We start from the raw sequence: 15,393 nt of genomic DNA, 5'->3' as shown, positions 1-15,393 counted from the left end.
TCCACAGCCCTGGCCACATCCTGGTGGTGCTAGCTGGGTGTCTGTTTCCCGTGGGACAAGCCCTCCATCTCCATCCCGGGGTCATTGCTTGTGTTCTAGAGTGAGTCTCTTAAAGACGCCCTGGGCCTGACTGAGCCTTATTGGGTCTTTCTGAAGGGAAGCCTGGCCCGTGGCATGGCTCACTGTCAGGGCATCGTGCAAAACACATCTTTTCCACGGGCAGCCTTAGAAAGCTGGGTCCAGGTCAGGCTGCTGCTGATTGCAAAGGCTGATAAGAGAATGGAGATTGCACGCAGAAATCCTCAAAGGGGAGGAAGATATACTCATTTGCATGGGGTGGGACATTTCAAGAATTTCCTAGGGGAGAATAAAGAGGGGGATTGATACCTCTCTTTAGAACGTGAAGCTCTTCATTGGGAGGGTTTCTCATTTCTAATTGGAGGAGTTTGGTCAGTCTGAAGTATAGCAGGTAGCATGCTGGCTAAATAAGGAGAAAAAAGCCTTGCCTTTCAAGATGATGGCACATTGACCTAAGCTAATGGAGTTATTTTGGAGTCAGAAAAGCTTTGAGAAGACCAAACTCCCTGAGAACCAAGGAGTGAGAAGACACAGGCTTTGGATCCAGGCATACCTAACTTTTGAGTCCAGACTCTGCACTTTCTAGCTGTGTGACCTCAGGCAAGTTATTGTACCTCTCTGAGCCTCTCTTTCCCTATCTATCAAAGGACGAATGATTCTGCCTGTCTCACCAAGGATTGATGCTCCAGAGTAAGGTGAGTTAAAACATAGACTTCTGAGAATATTCCCTCCTCATCTATTTACTTACCTTGTAATATGCAGACAAGAACTTTTCACTAGGAGGCTCTTTGATACAAAAGTTTCTGTAGTTAATGTGCCTCCTGGTTCTTAGAAGGATATTTTTTTTTCTAGTGAATTTTTGTTTGTTTTGCACGTGAAACTTGCATAGGTTTAGTCTGTGTTGAACTTCCAGTAACCTTTGGAAGTGAATATTGAGGACAAAGAATCATTCCCCACCACTCCATAAATTCAGTTCTCCTGAATTGTGGTTTGCCGCTTATAATGAGAGATATTATAAGAAAGCCATTTCATGCAATATTTGAAAAAATAGATATGATATATACACAGAAAAAGAATAGACCATTTAGACCGAGTTTAAGAGTGGATACAGCTGAGTCTGTAACACTTGAAATGCAAAGAACAAAATATTTTTGAAAACAAATGAGGGGAACCAAGAAAGATAAAAGGTCATGAAGAAGTCACACTCCCTGCTGTTAATTGCTGTGCTGGCCATCCTTGTGTTATCTCTGGTTTCAGGGATCAGAAAAAGTTCATTCTTTCTGGAGATATTGATTGGTATTTATGTATCAGACATTCTAAGTGGAACAAATGATTGTGTTCCCTTTTCACCTGCCAGGAAGCTCAGAGCCGATTTTACAGTCCAGTCTTGACAGTGTATAGCATTTGCCAGCATAGGTTTTACACATTAACCTCACTGTTGGCTCCATTTTACTTCTCTGCCTCAATTTTCACCTTTTATTGTAATTTATGTTGCTTGTTTCATTATTTTTTAGAAAGAATGATCTTTGCAAGGTACCTAAAATAAATATACAAAAGATAGGTGGCAGTTGGGAGGCACAAATGAATAAGTTGCAGTCCTTTAAAATATCAGGAACTCCAGAAAACATGGTGCTATAGTGCAGCGCTAGGTATCCTGAGCTAGACCCGGAGTAAAGCAGTGTCATTCTGAGTCCCAGCAGTGCAAATGGACACTCTTATTTTCTCCCATTTTTTTCTTAGAAAAAATTTTAAATGACATGACATTTTAATGTTATGTCACTTTAAACGACATGTAGGATCGCTTTTCTGGGGTCATTCACTGCCTTTCTCATACATTCGGTAAACATTTAAGACATTGCTCCCTGTCAGGTGCTGTGTCAGGCTCTGTTGTATTTGGATGATACACTGACCAGTGACCAAGACCAGCAAGATCTCTGCCTCCTGACGCTTATCCTCTAGTGGGAGAGACCAACATAAACCATGAAAACAAATAAATGGACCATATAATTATCTATTATAATAAGTATTAAGATGGAAACAAAACGGGGCACTGATGTGCTAAAAAGGTAAAGGGCCATATAGGGTTAGAGGGTGTGGGAAGATCTGTCCAAAAAGGTCTGTCCAAAAGGGGAGACTTTTAGGTGACATTTAAGCTGAGACCTGGAGAATGACGAGGACTGAGTTCTGCCAAGAGGGGAGATGGAGGGAGGGCAGGAGAGCACGGTGGCCAGAGCCCCGGAGTACGGGGAGTGCTCTACACGCCATGAAACCTGCACGAGGGCCCCCATGCCCGGAGCAGCGTGAGCAAGGGAGTTGACGTGGCCGGAGGAGCTGCGGAGGCCACAGCACGCACCCTGTTCGCGAGACCCCATGCTATTTCTTCCTGGAGTGGGTGAGGTCTGTGCTAGAACCATTACTCACAGATGTGCAGCTGATGGGAGAACAGCACTCAGGGTGAGAGAATGGCTGCGGGGAGCACCTCTGCGGGGAAAGGTGAGGTGGGTGGGTGTGCGCATGTGCAGGTGCGTGATGATGCACGTGTGTGACGCAGGAGGGAGAGAGGGCAGGAAGGGTGACCAGATGGTGGTGTGATGGGCTCTGATTTCAGAACCCGTGAGAATGAGGAACGGGGCAGCTGGGCCTTCTCTTATTTCATGTCCAGGGTGTCTCTGTTTAGTCCCCTACTCAAGTCGTCCCTCAGTTTTGTAGGTACATTTGGTGAGTGACAACATCTTAGGAGGTAGAGCCAGACCCCAATTCTGTGAATACACCTTCATAACGTCTGTAAAGAGAAAAGAGAATTCCCTTCTTCACCTTAGACCACCCTTAACCACCGCTTCGTTGGCTCCATGCCACTGTCAGAGATTTAAAAATAATTGGGAAACGCTTTTGAGACTTCAGCATTTTGGAGTCCTTTTCCAAAGCCTTTTATTACCACAGCAGTGCGACTTCTGCCTCTTGCGTCGTCACCATTTTCAGTGCCCTCCCTTTTCACTCGTGGTTTTGGTTTTGCTGCCTCTTTGGTCTGACGTCCCTCCCTTGCGAGTCTTGGAAACAGGAATGTTCCGTTTTATGTTCCTTGTTCTTCCGGCATCGGTAGAGGGTTGTTACCCTGTTTCCTCCTGTGTTCACCATTTCGAGACAAGGATTGGTGGAATTCCCATTTATAGAAACAAAATCAAGGGAAACAGCTCACAGAGTTTAGTTTGTCTCCATCCTAACTCTTCTAGTAATTAAAAAAAAAAAAGGGAGTGAAATTATTCATTCCCTTGAGCTCCAGATTGCTTTACTGAAAGAAGGGAGGGAATTCACTCCAGGGGAAAGAGGCTCTTGGGCTTTCATTCCTTGATGATCTTCTCTTTACATAATTTTAGGGAGCATATTGGGGAATATTAATTCTGGTCGGCCACAAATGTGCCTCAGGTCAGAGAATAAATGGAGAGCAGTGTCTGGAACAAGCGCTTGTCTTAAAAAAGTTTATGAAATGCCAGCAGATGTCACTGTGCCCTTGCCATTTTAGTCTTTTTCCCTTTTAACTTTTTTTAAAGCAGCATTAATTATTTGCGGTAGTAAACACACGCGCGCGCGAACACACACACACACACACACACACACACACACACACCAGCAAAACACAGGTATATCCTCCTACAGTCGTTAATTAAGAGACCATGAAGCAACTTTTTTTTTTTTTAAGGTCTGGGGAGAGACCAACAGAATTCATTTCATAAGGTGAGCCCTCTAAATCACCTAACTGTGTAATATAATTGTCTTTTCCCACAATAGTGGTTTCAGAATTAAAAGACTAGTATAAGTTTTATATTTTTTCTCCTTCCCTCTCAGCCATTGTTGGGAAGCTAATAATAGCCCAGGATCCAGCTCAGCTTCTTAGAACCAACTGGCTCTGCTAATTGATACAGCCCTTTATTTGAAAGCTGGAGTTTGCAAAGAAGGCTGGGGGGAAAGCTGGGGCTATAAGTCTCGTGATCCATAGTCTGAGTTATAATGCGAACCTCTTGCAGTTTTCATTGTTGTCGTGAGCACAACAACGTGCGTGCTAATAGTCAGTTCCTCTTTTCGGGTTAAAAATTGGTGGCATCTATACAGGAAAAGATTCGAGCAAAGTATTTAATGTTAATCATTTTAAGTGAGGGATGATTTGCCAGCATTTACAGAAGACAAGTACAAAAGTAGTAAGTTAGTTTCGAGGCAGAAAATGATGTATTCTCTGCATAGTTGGTGCTTCGCTTTATTTATTTAATAGTTTAGATTAAAATGGCACAGTACTAAAAATGATGCAAGATTATGCTGAGAAAAATACATTTCTCTTCCACTTGCCTCCTAGCTTACCAGAGACAACTACTATCATGGTTTCTCACACGTCCTTTCGTAGATCTGTTTATGCACGTATAGACATATAGACATTCACACTGATTCGAGGTAGCATAGAAAATGCATAGTTCCACTCTTTGCTTTTTTTTAAATTTAAGGATATATTGTAGGGATTATTTCATATCTATACAAAATCTCTCCATCCTCTTAATGGATATATAGTCTTCCGTTGCACGTATTTAAGTTATTTAATTAGTCTCCTTTTGGTGGATACTTATGTGATTTCTAACATTTTGCTCTCATAGTGCGGCATGGAATATGCTTGACCACCACCATTTCCTCACATGTAGGTCTATCTGTAGGAGAAATGCCTAGAGATGGAATTGCTGGGCCAGAGCAGATGGGCCTTTCATTTTTACAGACACCTGCAACCTAAGGATTTGGCTGGCATGTGCCCTGGCATCTCGGTGGGTGACAGAGTCTCTATGAAGACGTATTGTGGTTCTGGTTTGGTGGCCACAGTGCAGACGTGGGGCCGTTGGACACTGTTTACCTGTTGGCATGTCTTGCATTTCTTGTCATTCCCGTTTTCTGCTAATACTTTCCATCTGCCAGGTACTTTGCTAAGAGCTTTCATTCCATTTTCATATTTTGTCCTGTGGAGTAGACCCTGCCGTCACCGCTGCTTCAGAGGAAGGGACATGCGGGCTGAGAAAGAGAGGTCAGGTGCTTTGCTTAGGGTCACAGGACTGGTTAGTGGTGGTTGGGGATTCACACTCAGAGCCCCGAGCTTAGCCATCATGCGGTGTGTTTTGAACAGCAGAGATCAATACTCTTGAGTTGCACCAGGGTTTAACCTGGGCACTCTTGCACTAGTGGCATTTAGATGTGATAGTTTCTGCTGTTGTGTGGGGCTGTCCTGTGGGCTGTAGGATGTCTAGCAGCATCCCCGGTCTCTGCCTATTGGATGCCAGTAGTACCATTCTTTGACTGGCAACCAGAGATGTCTCCAGATAATTGCCAGATGTCTCTGGAGAGGGCGTTGTTGCCCCTAGTTGGAAACCACTGGCTCAGGAACATAGCGCATGTGCTGTGGGGACATATATTGTCACACCAGAGACATGGATTTCACTTGTCCCTGCTTGGGGACACACATTTGGCCCTGCCCAAAGGTGGGGCAGCTGGGCTCCCCTCCTATGAACACCCGTCCAGGAAGAAACAGGAAGGTGTGCTCAGGCCACTGTCATGCTCCCATCACAGTAATGCTCCCCAACACGACTTTGTCTTTTAAAATGTAGCTTAGAAACATCCATGAAAAATTGCCTGGTAAAACAGACTTATAAAAAATCACGTTCTCAAGTACAGCCCAGCTTATATATCACGCAGTCTTCCTCTTCGTGCATTTTCATTCCGTGCTCAGTAATGCTCTCCATCAAAATGGCAATCGTGAGGCCTGCGTGACACCACCACCCTTTCCGTATACGTGGTAGACATTGATAATCAATTCTTTCCCCCTCCCCCCCCATCAGAGACACTTCCTGAGAATCCTCAATACATCACTTTTGGCATCTACTCTCAGCCAATTGGAATTACTATGTGAAATGAAATGTATTTGCCATCCCTATTACATGGTGCCTTTTTGGCTGAGAAGGATTATGCCTTGCAAAGAGGCAGGCTTATCATGAGGTATTAGCTTATTTTTCAGTTACTCTGAGAAAAGTACTTGATGGATATGAAGTAAATGTCTATTCTTAAGGCATCTGGAATGAATATCCTATTTCATAACAATAATTGGGCACTTGGGAATGTTTCGATGTCCTAGGCATTTTACATATGCTCCACTCTCGCAGACTGTGGTTTGTATTGTAATATCCCTCTCTCCCCCACCAAAAATAACCCCCTCCCTTTAAAGCTGCATGAGGCAGCCAGCCGAGGGTGAAACGAAATGCTTTGTATACAGTGGAACCGAGACAATTCCCTTAGCAAAGGACATTCAGAAGCTGTGGGATATTATTGGAACTGTGTCACTTCTTAGCATGGGGCAGGTGAGGAAACTTTAAAGAGAAAAGGAACTTGACCATCCAAGACTTCCAAAAGTCGAGTCTGATTTCTAAAGGCCCTGAGGTAAGGTTGCTCTAGGATGGGAACATATGTCTAAAATTTTAAAGTGCTTTTAGGTGGTACCTTATAATTACCCCTTCCGGCATAATGTTTTATTTCCTTTTTGCTTTTTCTGAAGACATGGATGGGATTCCCAGAGGATTATTTGCATAGATTTAGTAATTTGACTAACCTACATGCAAATACCCACCACTGAAATCATTTTTAACTAGTCTCCTGTTTCGGATCCTAGGAAAACACATAAAAATAGTCCTAGGGGGACTTCCCTGGTGGCTCAGTGGTTGAGAATCCGCCTACCAATGCAGGGGACTTGGGTTCGGTCCCTGGTCCTGTAAGATTCCCACATGCTGCGGAGCAACTAAGCCCGTGAGCCACAACTACTGAGCCCATGTGCCACAACTACTGAAGCCCGCGTGCCTAGAGCCTGTGCTTTGCAACAAGAGAAGCCACCGCAATGAGAAGCCCGTGCACCATAACGAAGAGTAGCCCCGGCTTGCCACAACTAGAGAAAGCCTGTGCACAGCAACGAAGACCCAATGCAGCCAAAAATAAATAAATAAATTTATATATATTAAAAAAAAATTAGTCCTGAGAAGATGAAGCACTCGGTCAGAGGGCATCTGTCTCCTTTTTGGGATGGATGGTAATGTTTTTCTTCCTCTACTCTTTGGTGGCTTAGTCTCTGTGAGGTAGGGACAAAAAGACACATTATTGTCTTGTATTTCCTCTTCTAAGAAAGGAATTCCCACGTGGGTGTCACCAACGGACCAGTGGACTTCAGGGGCTTACTGAAATTGTATTCAAAATTGTTAGAACATTTTTCTTTACTTGGGTGGGAAGTCCATAGCTTTAAAAAAAAATCAGATTCTCGAAGAAATTATCAGCCAAAAATACGGTTAATGCTGAGGTGTTAACCAAAACAACCATAAGAATCACAATAACAGTGTCATAAAATACTTAATTGAATACCCCTGGCCTCAATAACTTTGGTGATAACTGAAATCAGAAAGTCCTTCCTAAAAACTCTAGGAGTTAAAGTCACGTGCATGGGTGTTTGCTGGAGAAGATTTGCAACCATTCTTGTAAAGTTCTTGACAGCAAGACTTCTTAGTACGAGGTTGAATTATAGTCCTCAGTCAAGTCTAGTAATAATGTATGTTTATTTTTCAGTACTACTAACTCAATAAAAACTACCATTGGTTATCCATTGATCATTTGTAAAAAAAAAAACGCACGTCTGTAAATTGCATTTCAGTGTTACATAATACTGATGGGAAAACTTGCATTTTGGCCTCTCAGTGTCCTGTCATGAAGACTTTCTGGGCTTATAACTTGGGCATCACGAATCACTGCTCTAGGAGGTTAGAAAAGATGGGAGCAGAGGGCTTTCCCATGGGATCTCCAGTCTACAGATATCCCCATTTTTATCAGAGTGGCTCTAAAAACCATGTTTTCTAAATTTTTTCATTTTATAAATTATCAACAGGCTTGAGATACACGTACACACACAAGCACACACCGCACACATATATGTAGAGTCCACACACATACATGCACTTATGAATGTGTTAGACCCAAGTCTGTATTTATACACACTGGTCGTGGTGTGTGTCAGTATACCTATCTGCCCGATTTTAGAATATCACTATTAAATACAATTTAGTGGTCTTTCAACACCTCTTCATTGGCCAACCTGTTTTGAGAGAGGTCCATTAGCTAGTATCCATTTTAGGCAATATACATGTTTATGAGACACTTAGTAGGAATTTTTGGGATCCAGTATTTTATGAAGCAAAATAGATTAATTTAAATGAAACCCATTTTGTTTGCTTTAGAGCTTGGATTTTTAACTTGGATGAATTCTGCAGAAAAGCTAAGCAGAATTATCTACCACCTGGGTTGGATTTTTGGTTGTCCTCCTTATCTGAAATCACACCCAGCCATCCCCATGGATTTGAATGGCTGTGATTTTCAACATGCACATGTTCTATTGGACCCTTACCAAGTGGTATCTGATTTTCTGTGCATACATTTCTGTATGTGGACAAATAATATCACATACCAGTCAGTGTTCCCTATTGTCTTCATGGATCCTGGTTTGCAAAAAAAAAAAAATGCTGAATCCAGCAGAAAGTTTCCACTTCCCAGACCAAGATGTGTGCATAGCAGGGAGAAGAGACCAGATGGCCAGTGGGTTGAAATCAACCGAGAACCAGCTGGGTTGCATGAGAGGGCATTTCCTCCCCCACTTCCCTGGGAGCCTGGTCAGGGCAGGTCCTGGAGCGCTGAGCAGGACAAGGGACGTCAATGTCAAGACCTCTGTCTGGCTCGAAGGACCCCTGGACAAATAGGAGTTGGATTGGAATCCAGCAGAGGAGCTGAGGACAGCTGTTAGTTTCCTGCTTGTTTGGGGGAAAAAAAAAAAAAAAGCATGCCAGCATGACAGAAGGTTTAAGGGTAAAATGCTGATGAACAGGAAATACCCATATCTCCCTGTGTTAGCAGTGGCTTGGAGACTGAAGTTCTATGATGAGGGCACATAATTTGCGTGGTTTTAGATCCCAAAGGAAGGAATTTTTTCCATGTAAAGTAAAACCTTTCTTTAACACCGAATAATTAAGCATTTCTTAGACTGCTAACTTCAGCCACTGTGATTCCTAACCCCTGGGTTGACGCTGGGCTTGTTCAGTTGTTTTGAGGAAAGCTACACACTCTTCAAATTCTCTCATCTCTAATTAATTATTTAAAAGTATTTCTATAGCTATTCCTTTTTTGGTGAATGTATTAGTTATCTATTGGTGCAGAACAAATTAACCCAAAACTTGGCAGTTTAAAACAATAAGCATGCAGTACCGCACACAGTTTCTGCAGGTCAGGATTCTGGGAGCTGGGTGGTTCTGGTTCAGGGTCTCCTAGGAGGTTTCGGTCAGGATGTTGGTGGAGTCTGTCATTATCTGAAGGAGCAACTGGGACTGAAGGATCTGTTTCCAGGTTCACTCATGTTTTACTAGCAGGTCTTAGTGTCCTGATGACTTGTGGAAAAGAGGCTTCATTTCCTTTTCATGTGTGCAGCCTTGTAGAGTTGCTTACAACCTGGTGGCTTTCTTCCCCTAGAGCCAGAGAGGTGTGTGTTGGGGGAGTGGGGGCGGGCAGGGAGAGAGAGAGAAAGAGAGCAAGAGAAAGTCCAAATGACTTTTTTGGGGGTACAGTTTCCCCTGTTATTAACACCCTGCATTCGTGTTGTACATTTGTCACAACTGATGAACCAATATTGATATATTTTTATTAACTAAAGTCCATAATTTACATTAGAGTTCACTCTTTGTGTTGCACAATTCTATAGTTTTTTTCCAGCTTTTTTAATATGGTAAGGTACATATAACATAAATTTTACTATCTTAACCATTTTGAGATACACAGTTCAGAGATATTAAGTCTATTCATATTGTTGTGAAACCATCACCACCATCTGTATCCATAGCTCTTTTCAGCTGGCAAAACTGAAACTCCATACCCATTAAAACACTAACTTCCTGTCCCTCCTCCCCCAGACCAGGCGCCCACACCGCTCCTTTCTGTCGCTGTGATTCTGACTACTCTGCGCACCTCATGTAAGCGGCATCATACAGTATTTGTCTTTCTTTGACTGGCTTATTTCACTTAGCACAACGTCCTCAAGGTTTATCCATGTGTTGTAGTGTGTGTTAGGTTTGTTTTTTTTAAGGCTGAATAATATTCCATTGTACGTACATGCGACACTTATCCATTCATCCATTGATAGACACTTGAGTTGCTACTCAAGTACATCATAGCAGCGGTGACAATTCTATTGAATTGATAAATGCGTAATGTCATGCATCAGATACTATAGAGATTAGTTTCACTGCCCTGAAAGTCGCCTGTGCTTCATCCTGTGCCACCCACCCCCCAAACTCCTAGAAACCACTTTTTACTGTTACGCCTTTTCCAGAATGCCCTATAGTTGGAAGCATACAGTATACACCCCTATAGTTTTTATAACCTGATCTTAATGTCACACAGCATTATGTCTGCCTTATTCTATTTGTTGGAAGCCAGTCCAGCCCACAGTCAAGGGGAGGGTAATTAATCTTCACCATTTAAAGTGGGGGATATCACAAAATTTGTAGACAGATTTTTAAGCCACCACAGTTAAGAAGCTGAGACTGGAAGTGCCAGCATTTATTGAGCATCTGCTATGTGCTGCGCACCATCTTAGTGTTTTGATAAACTATCCATCTAACCCTTGCATGAATGCCGTGAGGTCTCTGTCCTATTTCTCATCTCAGTTTTTTTTCTTTTAATAGATCTCTATTGGAGTATAATTCCTTCATAATACCGTTTTAATTTCTGTTGCACACAAAGTGAATCAGCCATATGCATACATATGTCCCCATATCCCCTCCCTCTTGAGCCTCCCTTCCACCCTCCCTATCCCACCCCTCTAGGTCATCGCAAAGCACTGAGCTGATCTCCCTGTGCTGTGCTGCTGCTTCCCACTAGCCAACTATTTTCCATTCGGTAGTATATGTATGTCGATGCTACTCTCACTTCGCCCCAGCTTCCCCTTACCACCCCGTGTCCTCAAGTCCATTCTCTATGTCTACATCTTTATTCCTGTCCTGCAACTAGGTTCATCAGTACCATTTTTTTCCCTTTAGATTCCATATACATGCGGTAGCATACGGTATTTTTCGCTTTCTGACTTACTTCACTCTGTATGACAGACTCTAGACCCATCCACCTCACTACAAATAACTCAACTTCATTTCCTTTTATGGCTGAGTAATATTCCATTGTATATATGTGCCACATCTTCTTTATCTATTCATCTGCCAGTGGACGTTTAGGTTGCTTCCATGTCCTGGCTACTGTAAATAGTGCTGCAATGAACATTGTGGTACATGACTCTTTTTGAATTATGGTTTTCTCAGGGTATATGCCCAGTAGTGAGATTCCTGGGTCATATGGTAGTTCTATTTTTAGTTTTTTAAGGAACCTCCATACTGTTCTCCATAGTGGCTGTATCAATTTACATTCCCACCAACAGTGCAAGAGGGTTCCCTTTTCACCACACGCTTTCCAGCATTTATTGTTTCTAGATTTCTTAGTAATGGCCATTCTGACTGGTGTGAGGTGATACCTCATTGCAGTTTTAAAAAAATTTTTTTTAACTTATTTTTTTATATAACAGGTTTTTCTTAGTTATCTATTTTATACATATTAGTGTATATATGTCAATCCCAATCTCTCAATTCATCACACCACCACCCACCCCCCGCCACTTCCCCCCTTGGTGTCCATACGTTTGTTCTCTATATCTGTGTCTCTATTTCTGCCCTGCGAACCGGTTCATCTGTACCATTTATCTAGGGTCCACATACATGCGTTAATGTATGATAATTGTTTTTCTCTTTCTGACTTACTTCACTCTGTAAGATAGTCTCTAGATCCATCCACGTCTCTACAGATGACCCAGTTTCGTTCCTTTTTATGGCTGAGTAATATTCCATTGTATATGTATACCACATCTTCTTTATCCATTCGTCTGTCGATGGGCATTTAGGTTGCTTCCATGATCTGGCTATTGTAAGTACTGCTGCAGTGAACGTTGGGGTGCGTGTATCTTTTTGAATTATGGTTTTCTCTGGGTATATGCCCAGTAGTGGGATTGCTGGGTCATATGGTAATTCTATTTTTTAGTTTTTAAAGGAACCTCCATAGTGCTTGTATCAATTTACATTCCCACCAACAGTACAAGAGCGTTCCTTTTTCTTCACACCCTCTCCAGTATTTGTTGTGTGTAGATTTTCTGATGATGTCCATTCTAATTGGTGTAAGGTGATACCTCATTGTAGTTTTGATTTGCATTTCTCTACTATTAGTGATGTTGAGCAGCCTTCATGTGCTTCTTGGCCATCTGTATGTCTTCTTTGGAGAAATGTCTATTTAGGTCTTCTGCCCATTTATTGATTGGATTGTTTGTCTTTTTAATATTGAGCTGCATGAGCTATTTATATATTTTGGAGATGAATCCTTTGTCCGTTGATTTGTTTGCAAATATTTTCTCCCATTCTGAGGGTTGTCTTTTCATCTTGTTTGTAGTTTCCTTTGCTTTCCAAAACCTTTTAAGTTTCATTAGGTCCCATTTGTTTATTTTTGTTTTTATTTCCACTACTTCTAGGAGGTGGATCAAAAAAGATCTTGCTGCGATTTATGTCAGAGTGTTCTTCCTATGTTTTCCTCTAAGAATTTTATAATGTTCAGGCTTAAATTTAAGTCTCTAATCCATTTTGAGTTTATTTTTGTGTATGGTGTTAGGGAGTGTTCTAATTTCATTCTTTTACATATAGCTGTCCAGTTTTCCCAGCACCACGTATTGAAGAGACTGTCTTTTCTCCATTTTGTATCCTTGCCTCCTTTGTCATAGATTAGTTGACCATATGTGCGTGGGTTTATCTCTGGGCTTTCTGTCCTGTTCCATTGATCTATATTTCTGTTTTTGTGCCAGTACCATATTGTCTTGATTACTGTAGCTTTGCAGTATAGTCTGAAGTCAGGGTGTCTGATTCCTCCAGCACCACTTTTTCCCCTCAAGACTGCTTTGGCTATTCGGGGTCTTTTGTGTCTCCATACAAATATTAAGATTTTTTGTTCTAGTTCTGTAAAACAATGCCATTGGTAATTTGATAGGGATTGAGGTGAATCTGTAGATTGCTTTGGATAGTATAGTCATGTTCACAATATTTATTCTTCCAATCCAAGATCATGGTATATCTCTCCATCTGTTTGTGTCATCTTTAATTTCTTTCATCAGTGTCTTATAGTTTTCTGCATACAGGTCTTTTGTCTCCTTAGGTAGGTTTATTCCTAGGTATTTTATTCTTTTTGTTGCAATAGTAAATGGGAGTGTTTCCTTAATTTCTCTTTCAGATTTTTCATCATTAGTGTATAGGAATGCAAGAGATTTCTGTGCATTAATTTTGTATCCTGCAACTTTACCAAATTCATTGATTAGCTCTAGTAGTTGTCTGGTGGCATCTTTAGGATACTCTATGTATACTATCATGTCATCTGCAAACAGTGACAGTTTTACTTCTTCTTTTCCAATTTCTATTCCTTTTATTTCTTTTTCTTCTGATTGCCTTGGCTAGGACTTCCAAAACTATGTTGAATAATAGTGACGAGAGTGGACGTCCTTGTCTCATTCCTGATCTTAGAAGAAATGCTTTCACTTTTTCACCATTGAGAATGATGCTTGCTGTGGGTTTGTCATATATGGCCTTTATTAAGTTGATGTAGGTTCCCTTTATGCCTACTTTCTGGACAGTTTTTATCATAAATGGGTGTCAAATTTTGTCAAAAGCTTTTTCTGCATCTATTGAGATGATCATATGGTTTTTATTCCTCAATTTGTTAATATGGTGTATCCCGTTGACTGATTTGCATATATTGAAGGATCCTTGCATCCCTGGGATAAATCCCACTTGATCATGGTGTATGAATGATCCTTTTAATGTGTTGTTGGATTCGGTTTGCTAGTATTTTGTTGAGGATTTTTGCATCTGTATTCATCACTGATATTGTTCTGTAATTTTCTTTTTTTGTAGTATCTTTGTCTGCTTTTGGTATCAGGGTTATGGTGGCCTCATAGAATGAGTTTGGGAGTGTTCCTTCCTCTGCAATCTTCTGGAAGAGTTTGAGAAGGATGGGTGTTAACTCTTCTCTAAATGTTTGATAGAAATCACCTGTGAAGCCATCTGGTCCTGGACTTTTGTTTGTTGGAAGATTTTTAATCACAGTTTCAATTTCATTACTTGTGATTGGTCTGTTCATATTTTCTATTTCTTCCTGGTTCAGTCTTGGAAGGTTATACCTTTCTAAGAATCTGTCCATTTCTTCCAGGTCATCCGTTTTATTGGCATAGAGTTGCTTGTAGTAGTCTCTTAGGATGCTTTGTATTTCTGTTGTGTCTGCTGCAACTTCTTTTTCATTTCTAATTTTATTGACTTGAGTCCTCTCTCTCGTTTTCTTGATGAGTCTGGCTAATGGTTTATCAATTTTGTTTATCTTCTCAAAGAACCAGCCTTTAGTTTTATTGATCTTTGCTATTGTTTCCTTTGTTTCTATTTCATTTATTTCTGCTCTTCTCTTTATGATTTCTTTCCTTCTACTAACTTTGGGTTTTGTTTGTTCTTCTTTTTCTGGTTCCTTTAGGTGTAAGGTTAGATTGTTTATTTGAGATTTTTCTTGTTTCTTGAGGTAGGCTTGTAGTGCTGTAAACTTCCCTCTTAGAACTGCTTTTGCTGCATCCCTTAAGTTTTGGATCGTCGTGTTTTCCTTGTCATTTGTCTCTAGGTTTTTTTGATTTCCTCTTTGATTACTTCAGTTATCTCTTGGTTATTTAATAATGTATTGTTTAGCCTCCATGTGTTTGTGTTTTTTATATTTTTTCCCCTGTAATTGATTTCTAATCTCATTGCATTGTGGTCAGAAAAGATGCTTGATATGATTTCAATTTTCTTAAATTTACTGAGGCTTGATTTGTGACCCAAGATGTGATCTATCCTGGAATGTTCCGTGTGCACTTGAGAAGAAAGTGTAATCTGCTGTTTTTGGATGGAATGTCCTATAAATATCAATTAAATATATCTGGTCTATTGTGTCATTTAAAGCTTGTGTTTCCTTATTAATTTTCTGTTTGGGTGATCTGTCCATTGGTGTAAGTGAGGTGTTAAAGTCCCCCACTATTGTTGTGTTACTGTCGATTTTCTCTCTTATAGCTGTTAGCAGTTGCCTTATGTATTGAGGTGCTCCTATATTGGGTGCATATATATTTATATT

The sequence above is a fragment of the Phocoena phocoena genome, chromosome 15 (genome assembly GCF_963924675.1).
Source record: "Phocoena phocoena chromosome 15, mPhoPho1.1, whole genome shotgun sequence".
Classification (NCBI taxonomy): domain Eukaryota; kingdom Metazoa; phylum Chordata; class Mammalia; order Artiodactyla; family Phocoenidae; genus Phocoena; species Phocoena phocoena.
This window is presented reverse-complemented; position numbering follows the sequence as displayed.